The sequence below is a fragment of the Pristis pectinata genome, chromosome 11 (assembly GCF_009764475.1).
Source record: "Pristis pectinata isolate sPriPec2 chromosome 11, sPriPec2.1.pri, whole genome shotgun sequence".
In the NCBI taxonomy this organism is placed as follows: Eukaryota; Metazoa; Chordata; class Chondrichthyes; order Rhinopristiformes; family Pristidae; genus Pristis; species Pristis pectinata.
The window spans coordinates 12,328,233-12,343,126 of NC_067415.1; positions in this window are offsets into that span (position 1 = coordinate 12,328,233).

Below are 14,894 nucleotides of genomic sequence, written 5' to 3' on the forward strand. Positions count from 1 at the left end.
CAGGTGCATAGCTCCAGACGGCATCACTCTCAGGATCTCAGGACCTCACAAGCTTCTCCACCACGACAAGGTGACAATCCACAGAGAAGGGGTAATAGGTATCCCTATAAGGGAAAAAAATAAACTAACAGAAAAAGTAGTCCAGCCATGGTTATCAGATATAGCATTACATTAAAGGAAAAGGCATATAATGTAGCCATAAAAATGCAGTTAGCCTGAGGAATGGAAATATTTTGGAATTCGGCAAAAGAAGACCAAGGAATTGATCAGGAAAATATAAACTAGGATATGAGAGCAGGTTAGTAATAAGCATAAAAGCAGATTGTAAGAGCTTCTATAGATACAGTATGTAACAAGGAAAAGATTAGCAAAAGTTAATATGGGTTCTTAAACACAGAGGCGTTTAAGTATACATTGGAGTGTAAGGAAATAGTAGAGAAATTAAGCAATTTTAATGTTTCTGTCTTCACAGATAAAAACACAGAATGCCTCCCAGAAAGAGTGGAGGACCACAAATCCAAAGTGAATGAGGAGCTCAAAATGACTAGCATTAGCAAAAAAATGAGTGTGGGAGGAATAAATGGGAATGAAACATAGTAAGTCCCAAGATCTGATGACCTGAATTCTTGGGTTTTGTGGGATGCATTGGTGTTTCCCTGATTGGGGTGTCTACAATCAGGATTCACAGTTCCAAAATAAAGGATCAATCATTTACAAATGAAATGAGAAAAAATTTCTTCACTCAGAGGGTAGTGAATCTTTTAAATTCTCTTTCTCAGATGGACGTGGAGGCTCAGTCACCAAATATATTGAAGGCAAAGCTGGATTGGTTTTTAGATATAAAGGGATATGGAGCTAGTAATGTTGAAGTGAAAGATCAGACATGTTCTTATTCAATGGTGAAGCAGGACTAAGCAGCTGAATGGCCTAATCCAACTTCTATTTGTTGCATTCTTATGTTCGTTATCCCAGAGGGGACACAATGGTGTCAATGTTTCTTGTTACTTAGACTATCAGTTGCAATGTGTCATGCATCTGACAAGATCTGAGCTATAGCGTAGCCTGTTTTCATTCCTCCAGTGACCATGGAGAGCTCTGAACACACTTGGTTAAATAAAGTCAGTATCACCCAGTTTGGAAATTCTGCCATCTGAACCAGTGCACGGTGGAACACAGTGCAGATGCAGCAATGCCATTAGTCTCAATGGAGAAGTATGGCTGCGATGGAGGAAGCTAAATTTTGGGTAACTTACATTTTTTTGAACTGCTACAATAAATAATTTTTTTTCAAAATTTGTTAGTGACTTTTTTGAGTATTTTAATAATTTGCAACAGTTTTTAATGTTTATTACAGCGCCAGGGACCAGGGTTCAATTCAGGCCGCTGTCTGTAAGGAGTTTGTACGTTCTCCCCGTGTCTGCGGGGGTTTCCTCTGGGTACTCTGGTTTCCTCCCACATTCCAAAGATGTACAGGTTAGGAAGTTGTGGGCATGTTATGTTGGCACCGGAAGCGTGGCGACACTTGTGGGCTGCCCCCAGCAAACTCTATGCAAAAGATGCATTTCGCTGTGTGTTTCGATGTACATCTGACTAATAAAGATATCTTATCTTGTATTCACGAAACTCGAGCTGTTTTACAACATTGCCACTTGGTTCAGCCTGGAGCCATGGCTTCACCAGACATTAAAGCACTTCTGTGGGATTTACAATCAGAAGTCTCACCATCAGGTTGAAGCCTGCTTCCGTGAGGAAATCTTTGGAAAGAGACCCACCCAAAATAAGAGCAAGTTTAATGGATAGATGAGCCATTCCAAAAAAATTCCAGGCCAATATATCATCATAGTAAGTGAAGAACTGTTCTCCGAGACTGGACAAGAGGCAGATTATAGAGAACTTTGCATTGCAATTCACTTTGTGATATGTCTGCCCAAGTTGGAAATTGAGCAGCAAATCAGATTTTGGTTGGAATTCATGCAGATAAACATAAGAGACCAGGTGGCCATAAGCTTGGTCAAAGAGGGAGAACAAAAGAGGAAAAGAGGTAGAGGTTCCTGGAGTGATCTTCGGACGTCAAGATCTTGTCAGGTCAAGGCAAGGTTGCCACTAGGAGAGCGATTAAGCTCAGGGATGATTGAGAGGCCAAATTTTTAAGATTGGAGGTATCCTGGGGGGGTTATAGGGCTGCAGGAGTTTGCAGAGGTTAGGGGAAGGCATGGTAGCCCACGTGGGTCTGCACGCAGCTGGCGAGCAGGATCTGGTTTGTGTTAGGACAAGGCAAAAGTCCCAGATGACCTCAGAGTTAGAAGGAATGAAAGCAACCAGGACAGCTCTGAAACCGTAGCTAACAACGGTATTGATGCCACGTTCAACAGAAGATTAGCTGAGGCAGGAGCAGATTAGGTGCACGTTACAGAGTTGAAATGAACAATTTTAATGATGGCATGTTTATGCAGTTTGAATCTCACTTAAAAAAAACCTTTGTTCGGACACCGTTGTAATCTTCCACACTAATGTTTCCCTTTCACAGCCTCAAGAAACCCCAGCTAACAGGCATCATGAATAGTTCCATCAAATGTGTTTCACTGCTGGGCTGTGTGGAGTCCACGGAATTCCTTAATAGCCCCTAGCCATGACATTGATGTTAAGCAAAGCAGTTGTGAACCGTCGGCAGACTCTCTCATAAACTCTATGTCAGACTAGGTGGACACTGCCAGAACATAAAGTGGGTACTTCACCCCAGCCCTGCCTCCTGCCCAATCTCAGAAGAAAGGTTTTACAGTTTGAACTGAAACTAACACTTCCTTTCACATGTAAGAAAAGCACTGGATTATTTTGCGAAGGAGCTCCCTGTCTATATGAGTAATGCTACACTTACACCTTAGCTCCAATGGAAGGCTTCCAACACAAAATGTTAAACTTATTTTGGATTCTGACAGACCTTCCATGTATTTCTAGATTTTCATTACAGCTTTTGATTAGTTTACTATTCTGTTAGTCAAGATTAAATTTGAATAGCTCTTTACTTGACACAGAGGTCATGCTGCACACTGATATAGTCCGGACAAGCAAATTGCTGCATGTAAAGCGGTTGTAGTATGATATGTCCTGGCATAAATTCCTGCCTTAGTGTCATAAGATTTAATGGCACTCATTCTGTACAAGCAACCACTGTCAGGGTACATTGCCCATGTGTTGTAGCACATAGATAACAAAAGACGATACTAAAGTTTTAACTAATTAGAAGTAAAATTGCCAGAAATGCAGTTCAGACCAGGTGGTGATCAGACAGTGCACTCCTCAACTGAGAAAGAGTTCCCACATTGCTTTCTTTGGGAAGCCACCTCAGCTGACATTTCCACCTTCTAGCTGGTTGTCTTCTGAGAGCTTTTGCTCCTGCTCTTCCATTAACTTCATCCAGATCTTTTATTCCCCCCACCCCCATGTGAGAGTCCGGAACCAGGGAGCATGATCTCAGCACAAGAGGGCATCCAGTTGTGAGGAGAGACTGGAAAGGCTGGGTCTGTCACTCCTGGAGCGGAGGGGGTTAAGAGGGTCAGGATTGAGGTATGCAACATTATGAGGGATGGATAGGGTAGACTACAGGGAACTTTTCCCCTTATCGAAGGCGAATAAAACTAGAAGACATAGAGGGTAAAGGGTAAGAGATTTAGAGGGGATCTGAGGAGGGCTTTTTCACCCAGAGGGTAGTGAGTGCCTGGAATGCACTGCCTGAGAGAGCAGTGGAAGCAGACTCACTGACAGTATTTAAGGAGTGTCAGGAACAGTACTTAAAGTCAAAGTTGAGTTTATTGCCATACGCACAAGTACGTGTACGCACAGGTGCAATGAAAAAACTTACTTGCAGCAGCACCACAGGCACATAGCATCATATAAGCAGCATTCACAAGAAAAACATAAATTAAGCATAAATTATACACAATTTTTACAAGAAAGGACGCAATTGGAACAAAAAAAAACACAAAGTCCATTTTAGTGCAAAGTGATCAAAGCAGTCATGGTGTTGCTAAACTGTCGTGATTTGGTTTTTGCCGGTTGGTTCAAGAACTGAATGGTTGAAGGGAAGTAGCTGTTCCTGAACCTGATGGTATGGGACTTCAGGCTTCTGTACCCTCTGCCCGATGGTAGCTGCAAAAAGATGGCATGTGAAAAGATATAGAAGGATATGGGCCAAGTGCTTGAAAATGGGACTAATACAGATGGGTGCCCACTGGTTGGCATGGACGTGGTGAGCTGAAGGGCCTGTTTCCATGCTATATGACTCTATATCTCAATTATTTAAGTTAGAGATAAGGAAGAATTTCTTCTCTTAGAAGGTAGTGAGTCTTGTGGGACCCAAGAGTCCTCGGGTCTAACATCTATACATTTCAAATCAGTAATGGAATCAAGGATAATGGGGAAAAGGCAGGAAAGTGAACTTGAGGAATGTTGGATTAGCCTAATAAATGGTGGACAGGCCTCAAGGAGCTAAGTAGCTCATTCCTGCTCTTACTAGAAAAAAAATGCATTTCACAAACTTTGAATAAAACAAAGTCCATCACAAGTGCAGTCATCATTGTGAAGTAGGAAACATGGCAGCCACTTTTTAGAACAAAATACCACAAAAACCAGTGGTGTTGAGGTTAGTGATCAAGTAAGAGTTTTCAAAATTGGGAATAATTAGATGTTTTTGCCAAACATCAGGTTCTTGAACCAAACTGCACAACTCTAATCCTACCTCAACAATGGACCGCCTCTTGCACTACCATGGACTTGTCTCTGATTGAATTTTTTTACACTAATATCTTGCTTTGCAGTCTTTTTTTCCTCTTCACTGTCTTGTACAACTTATGCAAATTTTATGTATAATTTATGTTTTGAGTGTTGTCTGTACCTACATGCCTGTGATGCTGCTGCAAGCAAGTTTTTCATTGCATTGTACCTCACCGTACTTGTGCACGTGACAATAAATTCAGCTTCACTTGACTTGACTCATGAGGGTGAATTCAGTTCCTGGATGATGCCCCTCAAGGGGCTGAATGGCCTACATGTTCTTGTTTTTATATAAGTTTATTCTTTTTTTGCCTGTCTGGTTCAAATCTTCTGCTTTACAATAGGTCAGCTCTTGTATCCAGAAGTGGAAGTTTTTGTCTCAAAACTTTAGTTTGATGAAATCATTCTTGCATGGGTGGGTATGCGCCAGCATCTTCTGGAATCAGCTGTGAAATGTGCAACATATGTGAATGTGACATGCAATGTAAACATGGCTCAAACTGAAACATTAATCCTGAACCTTCTAGTAACCTTCCCTCCCCATATGTAACCCTACACCTTGTGCCAGGTCAGAGCCTGTTCAAAATGTGTGCAGAATTATTTTTCAAATGCTTGCATTTTTCGGGGGCTTAGGGTGTGGGGGAGGTGTCATGGAGTCATAAGGCACAGACGAGGTCCTTTGGCACATCAAGTTCACATCAACCAGCATGTATCCATTTACACTGATCCCATTCTTTTATCTTCCACACATTCCCATCAACTCTGCCCAGATTCTACCACTCGCTGGGGCAATTAATCGTGGCTAATTAACCCACATTTTTTGTCTACAGTAAGAAACCAAAACACCTAGAAGAAACCCATATAGTCACAGGGAGAACATGCAAAATCCACACAGGCAGCACCAAAGGTTAGGATTGAACCTGGATTGCTGGAGCTGTGTGGAAGTAGCTCTGCTAACTGTTCCATGGGGAATGGTGAATGAATTCACGTGCAAGGGCTGAGATTGTCCTTTACAAAGACCTTTCCAATAGAGACGTCAGCAAATACCTACTCCTCAGAAAAAGTGCAGAACCTCAGACTGTCTGGGCAACAGGACAGGCGCATTCCAACAGTTAATCTGATACTTTTTTTCATTCATAGTACATGGACACTGTTATTAGGGCAAGGATCCTTAATTTCCACAGAAGTGTCATTTTTCTGAGGATAGTTAAGTGTTGAGCAGGTTGGTGGATCTGGAATCATATACAGGCCGGTATAAGTAAGGGTGACTGTTTATCTTCCCACGGATGCTGCCTGGCATTCTGGGTGTTTCCAGCATTTTCTGTTTTTTGTTTCAGATTTCCAGCATCTGCTATTTTTTTATTTTCGAGGACAGTTTATTTCCTTGCAGTTCTTTAATGAAAGAGATGGGCATTGTTTTTTCACAAAAATCCATGGTTACTCATCAGTGATACTAATTCCAGAATTATTACATTACCAGAATTTAAGTTCCTTAATTACTTAGGTGGGACTTGAACTGATACATTACAGATCAGTAGTGCAGTGACTCAACCACTGCATCACAGTTGAAGTAGTGCAGCATCTCACTGTAAAACACAGCTGCTTCCTCGTAGTCCTCTCTTTTTCTCAGCAGGCCTCGTCTGTACACAGTGAAGCACAAGAGTTACTACCTTGGAGATGTCACTTACAAAACATGGACTGGGTACTGGTCATTGTTAATTTTATTTCTTACATCCCCGCTGCTTTTACTGTGGCAACTAACTGCAAGCCTATTGCTCAAATCAATCGACCAATGGCAATAAGTTCTCTAATGAGATTTGACAATGCATCAGGGTTCTCCTCAGGAATTGATGGTTCACGTCCAGCCAACCAGAGCAACGCAAAGAAAGATTTGGCAACAATGCTGGGTTTTCGTTTGGACACTTGATGGTAAAATTATCAGTGGTAGCATTGGTGAAAGATAAGGTCTATTCCACTAACAGTGAAGATTAATCCATCCAGGGGGTGATTTCACCTTCAATTGGCCATGGATTGTTGGGAAGGTACCCTGTCTTGTCCAGTTAATGCTGAGAGTGTTTCATGACAATGAGAAAGTCACATGAGGAAAACTGCCTGTAATACATGTGGCCAAGTAGTAAGTCCATCCCAGACCTCATGTCAAATGATTCCTCAGAGATTGGCTAATTGCTCACCCCCCTCCCCTCAACAGGCACCCACACGGATGCAAACACATACACACATGCACTCAAATGGACATGCATGTGTGCACAAGCGCGCGCGCACATGCACGTAGATACAGTCAAATACACACACACACACATACACACAAACGCACACACTGATGCAGTTAAACACACACATGGATACAAACAGATACACATACACATATATGCAAAGACACAGACAAATGCAGGTACATACACACACGCAAACTCACATTTACTTATGCATGCACACACACATACACACAGATGCAGTCAAACACACAAATGCGCATCAATGGTGCTGAGATCGAGAGGGTTGAGAGCTTCAAGTTCCTGGGAGTGAAAATCACCAACAGTCTGCCCTGGTCAAATCACGTAGAAGCCATGGCCAAGAAAGCTCACCAACGCCTCTACTTCCTCAGGAAGCTAAAGAAATTTGGTTTGTCCCCTTTGACTCTCACCAACTTTTACAGATGCACCACAGAAAGCATCCTATCTGGATGCATCATGGCTTGGTATGGCAACTGCTCTGTCCAGAACTGCAAGAAACTGCTGAGAGTTGTGGACACAGCCCAGCGCATTATGGACACCAGCCTCCCCTCTTTGGACTCTGTCTTTACCTCTCGCTGTCTTGGTGAAGCAGCCAGCATAATCAAAGACCCCACCCACCCGGGACATTCTCTCTTCTCTCCTCTTCCATCGGGTAGAAGATACAGGAGCCTGAAGGCATGTACCGCCAGACTTAACGACAGCTTCTACCCCCACTGTGATAAGACAATTGAACAGTTCCCTTATATAATGAGATGGACAATGACTTCACGATCTACCTTGTTGTGACCTTGCACCTTATTGCAATGCACTTTCTCTGTAGCTGTGACACTTTACTCTGTACTGTTATTGTTTTTACCTACACTACATCAATGCACTCTGTACTAACTCAATGTAACTGCACTGTGTAATGAATTGACCTGTACGATCTGTTTGTAAGACAAGCTTTTCACTGTACCTCGGTACAAGTGACAATAATAAACCAATACCAATACCAAAGTACACACACGCGCACACACACACACACACACACACACACACACACACACACACACACACTCACTCTAGATTGGCAAGCCTATGATCAGGACTGTGAGATGTTTGCTGTGGGTGAGAGAGGCTGGGAGTGAGAGGGGGGGCCATGGGGCCATGGATGATAAGGGGAGGAGCCAGGGTGAGAGTCAGACGCCGATAATCAGTGAGTCACTGGAGCTGGCTGTGAAGGTAGGTGGTCAGCGAACACGGGACATGAGTGGAATGAACAGCGCCTGGCTGGGGGAAGGGGTTGAGTACCTGGAGGGGCGGATAGTTGGTGATCAGTTATTGTCTGAAAAATGAGCATGTAGCACTTGGAGAGGATTGTGCAAGGAAGGTGGATGGGGAGTGAATATAACTATTGGGGGAAGGTGGGACCCAAAGGAAAGCCAATGAAAAAATAATGTAAAGAAGACCTAAGTTAGGTGTTGGGCTTGGACCTGCACAGGAAGGTCCCTCAGCTGTAGACAGGAGCTTGGAATACCCATGCCCAATGGCAGACACATTCAAATGAGCACTGCACTGAGAATAGTGTCACCAACACAGAAACAGGTTGATCAGCGCAAGTAAGATTCACATCCAAAGGTACCTTGTTAAATGTCCATGTGCCCACAATTCAACCAGGAAATGGGTGAAATCACCTTCTGCTCCGGCAAACAATGACTTTCATACACTTGCACTGTAGTGTAGCAGTTAGCGTAACGCTATTACAGTGCCAGCGACCCAGGTTCAATTCCAGCCGCTGTCTGTAAGGAGTTTGTACGTTCTCCCCATGTCTGCGTGAGTTTCCTCCGGGTGCTCCGGTTTCCTCCCATATTCCAGAGACGTACAGGTTAGGAGCTGTGGGCATGCTACGTTGGCGCTGGAAGAGTGGCGACTCTTGCGGGCTGCCCCCAGCACATTCTCAGTAATGCAAAAAGACGCATTTCACTGTGTGTTTCGATGTACATGTGACAAATAAATACCTTGAACATCTTGAGTATAGCAACAGAACAGAGAGCAGTGTGCAACTGAATTTCTAGGAGAGAGCTAGGTTGTGGATTAAAACTGCTGTTACCAATGATAATATTAGATTCATAACATGGAAACATGCCCTTCAGCCCACCTTGTCCATGCCCACCAAGATGCCCCCTAAGCTAATCCCATTTGCCTGCATTTGGCCCATATCACTCTAACCTTTTCCTATCCATATCCCTGTCCACTAAGTGTCTTTTAAATGTTGTTATTGTAGCTGCCTCAACCACTTCCTCTGGCATACGCATGAAGAAGTTGCCCCTCAGGTCCCTTTTAAATCTTTCTCCTCTCACCTTAAGCATCACCTATAACAGAAGAGTTTACTTATTAGTGGATTAGATTCCCCAACTCCTACACCCACCATCATTGTCCAAAAAGAGTAGCATACACTTGCTGACCTCTGATGAAAAATGTTCCTGGGGAGTTGGACTGCACTAAACAACAAAGAACGTGTCTAACTCGACTGACCTGTTGATAACAAAATCAACCACCTTTCATCCTCAATGACAAATTTTGACCAGGGTCTTGTTTTAATGGATGAACTTGCCGATTTTCATTCCCATGTCTGTTGTAGGTCTTAGTCTGAGTCTGTGTTTTGTTGACACGGGTTTAGATTACTGCCTTGGATGTAACAGATACTGTGTTGATCACAACCATATGTTTGCACCTATCTACTCAGTATAATGAGCACTGCAGCAAACATTTCACTCTTCATCACTTATAGGAAGCTTATTAATCTTGTTTTTTTAAATTCAGAAACTTGTGTGTTGTTCACCATACGTCTTTGAACTTTCCTTTCTTGAGTCTCCTGAATTTCAAATTCATGGTCCCACCTCACTGCAGAGAAATTATCCTCATATCGATGGAGCCAGAAGAGACTGCAGATATTGGAATCTGGATCGACAAACAATCTGCTGGAGGAACTCAGCAGGTCGAGCAGCATCTATGGAACGAAAAGAATTGTCGACATTTAGGGTCAAACCCCACATCAGGACCTGCAGCAAGGTTTCGACCCAAAATGTCAACAACTCCTTTCCTCCCACAGATGCTGCTTGACCTGCTGAGTTCCTCCAGCAGATTGTTTGCCGTCCTCATATTAAGATGGTCCCGTGGTAACTGCAGCTCCTTGATTCTATAATCCATGATAGTACTGAGTCAGGAAGCTGTGAATTTGAATCCTGATCCAGAGAATTGAGCTCAGAATCCAAGTAGACAATCTGAGGGCTCCTACACTGGTAAAGCTGTCATCCTTCAGATGAGATGTTCAGCCAAGAACATGTCCGCTTGAAGACCACTGTATATCTTTGTTGACATACTGGCTCTTGGATAACTAAGGGTAAGGTTTTCAAGTTCTCAGCCTTGTTTTCAAATCCCTCCATAGTCTTGCCCCTCCCTACATCTGGAATCTTCTCTCGTCCCTATCAGAATCCATACTATCCACTCACATGCAGCTCCACCCTATCTAACCAGCTCAAAACTAAATGAGCTCCAGTATTCCGTACTACTGCACATATTTAATCCCTCCACCACTGAGAGCTGCCAGAAGCAATGCGAGCAAGAGTTTGGAGGTGGACATTACACACCTAGATATTACAGGCATATGTGCATTGGAACACCATGGCTCTTGGATATATGTCTTCCTTAATTACACTGAAAGGAGTAATATAGAACATAGAACATGGAACAATACAGCACAGTACGGACCCTTCAGCCCACTACGTTGTGCCCACAGATATAAACCTACTCCATGATCAGTCTAACCCTTCCCTCCTACACAGTCCATAACCATCCATTTTTCTTACATTCATGTGCCTATCTAAGAGTCTCTTAAATGTCCCTATTGTATTAGCCTCTACAACCCCCGGCAGTGCATTCCAGGCACCCACTGCTCTCAGTATAAAAAACCTACCTCTGACACCTCCCCTAAGCTTTCCTCCTCTGACCTTAAGCTGATATCCTCTGGTATTGGCCATTGCTACCCTGGGGAAAAGCTGCTAGCTGTTCGCTCCATCTATGCCTCACATAATATTATACACCTCTATCAAGTCGCCTCTCATCCCGCGTTGTTCTAAAGAGAAAAGCCCTAGCTCGCTCAACCTTTCCTCATAAGACATGTTCTCTAATCCAGGCAGCATCCTGGTAAATCTCCTCTGCACCCTCTCTAAAGCTTCCATATCCTTCTTATAATGAGTTGACCAGAACTGAACACAATACTCCAAGTGTGGTCTAACCAGTGTTTTATAGAGCCGCAACATTACCTCACGGCTCATGAGCTCAATCCCCTGACTAATGAAGGCCAGCACATTATATGCCTTCTTAACCACCCTATCAACTTGCGTGGCAACCTTGAGGGATCTACGGACTTGGACCCCAAGATCCCTCTGTTCCTCCACACTGCTCAGAATCCTGCCACTAACCTTGTACTCCACCTTCAAGTTCATTCTTCGAAAGTGTATCACTTCACACTTTTCTGGATTGAACTCCATCTGCCACTTCTCCGGCCAACTCTGCATCCTGCCTATATCCCGCTGCAACCTATGACAACCTTTGCACTATCCACAACGCCTCTAACCTTCATGTCATCTGCAAACTTGCTAACCACCCCCCCCCTCCACTTCCTCATCCAGGTCATTTATAAAAATCACAAAGAGTAGGGGGTCCCAGAACAGATCCCTGTGGAACACCAGTAGTCACCAACCTCCAGGCAGAATACTCTCCATCTACTACCACCTTCTGCCTTCTGTGGACAAGCCAATTCCGAATCCACGCAGCCAAGTCTCCATGGATCCCATGCCTCATGACTTCCTGAATGAGTCTACCATGGGGAACCTTGTCAAACGCTTTACTAAAGTCCAGATACACCACATCCACCGCTCTACCTTCATCACTTCATTTTGTCATCTCCTTGAAAAACTCAATTGGGCTCGTGAAGCACAACCTGCCCCTCACAAAGCCACTTTGACTATCCCTTATAAGACTATGCTTCTCTAAATGCTCATAAATGCTATCCCTAAGAATCCTCTCCAATTGAGACACAAGAGATTCTGCAGATGCTGCAATCCGGAGCAACACACACAAAATGCTGGAGGAACTCAGCAGGTCAGGCAGCATCTATGGAGGGAAATAGACAGTCGGAGTTTCAGGTCAAGACCCTCTCCAATAGCTTGCCTACCACAGCATATAATGAACATCCACTGCAGTCAGATGCCCTTAGCTGGAATTCATTTCCTAAATCTTTCTTTCTTTAAGACACTCCTTCAAAGCTACCCCTCTGTTGAGGTAGTTGATCAATTGCTTCATTATCTCTTTGTGTAGTTCAACCTTTTTAGGTATGAGAGGAGTCAAGGGATTGGGGTTAGTGCTAGAATGTGTTGCTGAGGAATAGATGTCCCATGATCTTGTTGAATATGGGAGAAATGTCGAGAAGTCAAATGGCCTACTCCTGATTCTATGTCTTATGTCCCATTGTAGCATCAAAGTTTATTATAAAAGTGCTTCGATGAAGAACCTCAGAAGATGTCTCTGCTACATTGAAGGCTCTTCATAATTGGTTGTTGTTGTTGTTTAATGTGATCACATGGCAGAATTTAGAATAAGTACGATGTTCTTTCCAATGTGCCAATATTTATCTTTCAGTCAGCCACACCTTAAAATTAGCATCATCTATTCATTTTCTCCCTGATGTTTAAGGGAGCTGTACATTGGCTGCTGAGCTTGCTCCATTAGGACAATGGCTACCCTCCAGAAGTACCCGATGGTCCATAAAGCGGTTGGGTCCTGAGGCCATGAAGGGTTCTGTATTAATGCAGGTCTTTCTTTCCTTTTGTAAACTTTGGTGACAATCCTCACCAGTACCAAAGCAACCTCCGACAGAGTCATATGGGAATACCATTGTCCGTCTGCCATCCCCAGGAGGTATACAGAGGGCTGAACACCGTCCAACACTTCTCTGATTCTTGGAAAAGATAGGTGGAGATCCAACTCCCAGACAAGGAAAGTCTGCAGTTTCCAACCCTTAGTAACTGGAATTGGAAATGGTTTATTATTGTCACATGTGCCGAGACACAGTGAAAAGCTTTTGTTTGCACACCATCCAGACAGATCAATCCATACGTAAGTACATGGAGGTAGTAAAAAGGACAACAGAATGCAGAATATAGTGTTACAGTTGTAGAGAAAGAGCAATGCAAGTAGACAAATAAAGTGCAAGGGCCACGACGAGGTAGGTTGGGAGATCTTTTAGCGTATGAGAGTTCTGTTCAAGAGTGTGATAACAGCAGAATAGAAGCTATCCTTGATCCTGGTGGTATGTGCCCTCAAGCTTTTGTATCTTCTGCCCAACAGGAGGATTTAGAAGAGAGCCTGACCAGTGTGAGAGGGCTCCTTGATTATTCTGGCTGTTTTCCCGAGGCAGCGGGAGGTGTAGACGGAGTCAATGGAGGGGAGGTTGCCTTATGTGATGGAATACGGCTCCACTTTAGTTTACTCCATTGGATGCCAGATCTGTACCGGTGCATTGGAGATTAAGGCCATCAATCCAACCACTTGTCTGTCAAAATCAATGGCCTTGCAGCTATCTCTCTGATGGGCTGAGCTCTCCTGGAGCATCTTACATTGCCCTCTCAAATTTGGAATGCCCGCTGCCTTTTCTTCTGGTGAATTGTGCCTCTTTGTTTCAGCTGTTTGTTTTCCCTGTGTGGCTGGAAAATGTTACAGTTAGTTTTGATCCCCTGTCGCTGGGAAAGGTGCCAAATGGCTAATTAGCCTCTGAGTAAAATGGACATACCTCTGTTGACCCTAATTATGGAATGCTTTGTTTATTCCAGAGCCACGGAGTTCCAGTTAATGTCCATTTAGTCTAATTTGCACAGGCTCCCGTTATTAATACAAATGTCAACGGAAACACACACACACAGCTCATAGAAACCAATTGCTCCATACTACCATCTCATCTAAATTATACAGCCACAATACGTGATTTGATTATGGACCAAGGCCTTATTCTATTCTCAATCAAATGTTTAAGGTAGTTGCGCAGTACCTTGGGAAGATGAGGTGCAATCAATCACTTCTACAGTATTTAGACCACAAATCTATGACAAGCAATTTTGAAAGTTAGGCAAAAAGGAAAACAAGTTTTCAACTGTTCTGGTCTTTGAAATCAACTGGTGCATTTTCAACTGGGGCATCAGTTAGAATAGGGGCATCCTTAATGTGCTTTGAAATCCTGGAGGGCATTCAGATTTAATTTCCTGAACAGCTTTGCCAGAAGACGATGAAGTGTTGGGCAGACAACCTCACCAAAGTTAAGTGCAGATGAGCAAGGCTGCTTCCCTGGATATTTGTTTTAAAGAAATACGTTATTTTTTTTAAATGCTGGATTTGTCTTTTCTAATCTCGCAAACTATTTTTGATTGGCTTGCATCTGCAGTGTTTTTAAGGTGCAGATGTCTGCTGTTTTTATTCAGTTCTGGTGGGTTTTCATAAGAATATAAGCAACAGGAACAGGAGAAGGCCATATGACTCCTTAAACTCGCATCTGGAGAAGCAGAGATTTATTAGGGATAGTGAGCCTAACTTTGTGCGGGGAAGGACACTTCTTACAAAACTTGATTGAATTTCTCTAGGAGGTGATGAAGATAGTTGATGAGGGTAGGGCAGTGGACGCTCCATACGTGGACTTAAGTAAAACATTTAACAAGGCAAGCCCTCGTGGTAGGCAAATCCAGAAGATTAAGGCCCATGGGATCCACTTGGTAGATTGAATTCAAAATTGGCTTGGCTATAGAAAGCAGAGGGTAGTAGTGGAGGGCTGTTATTCTG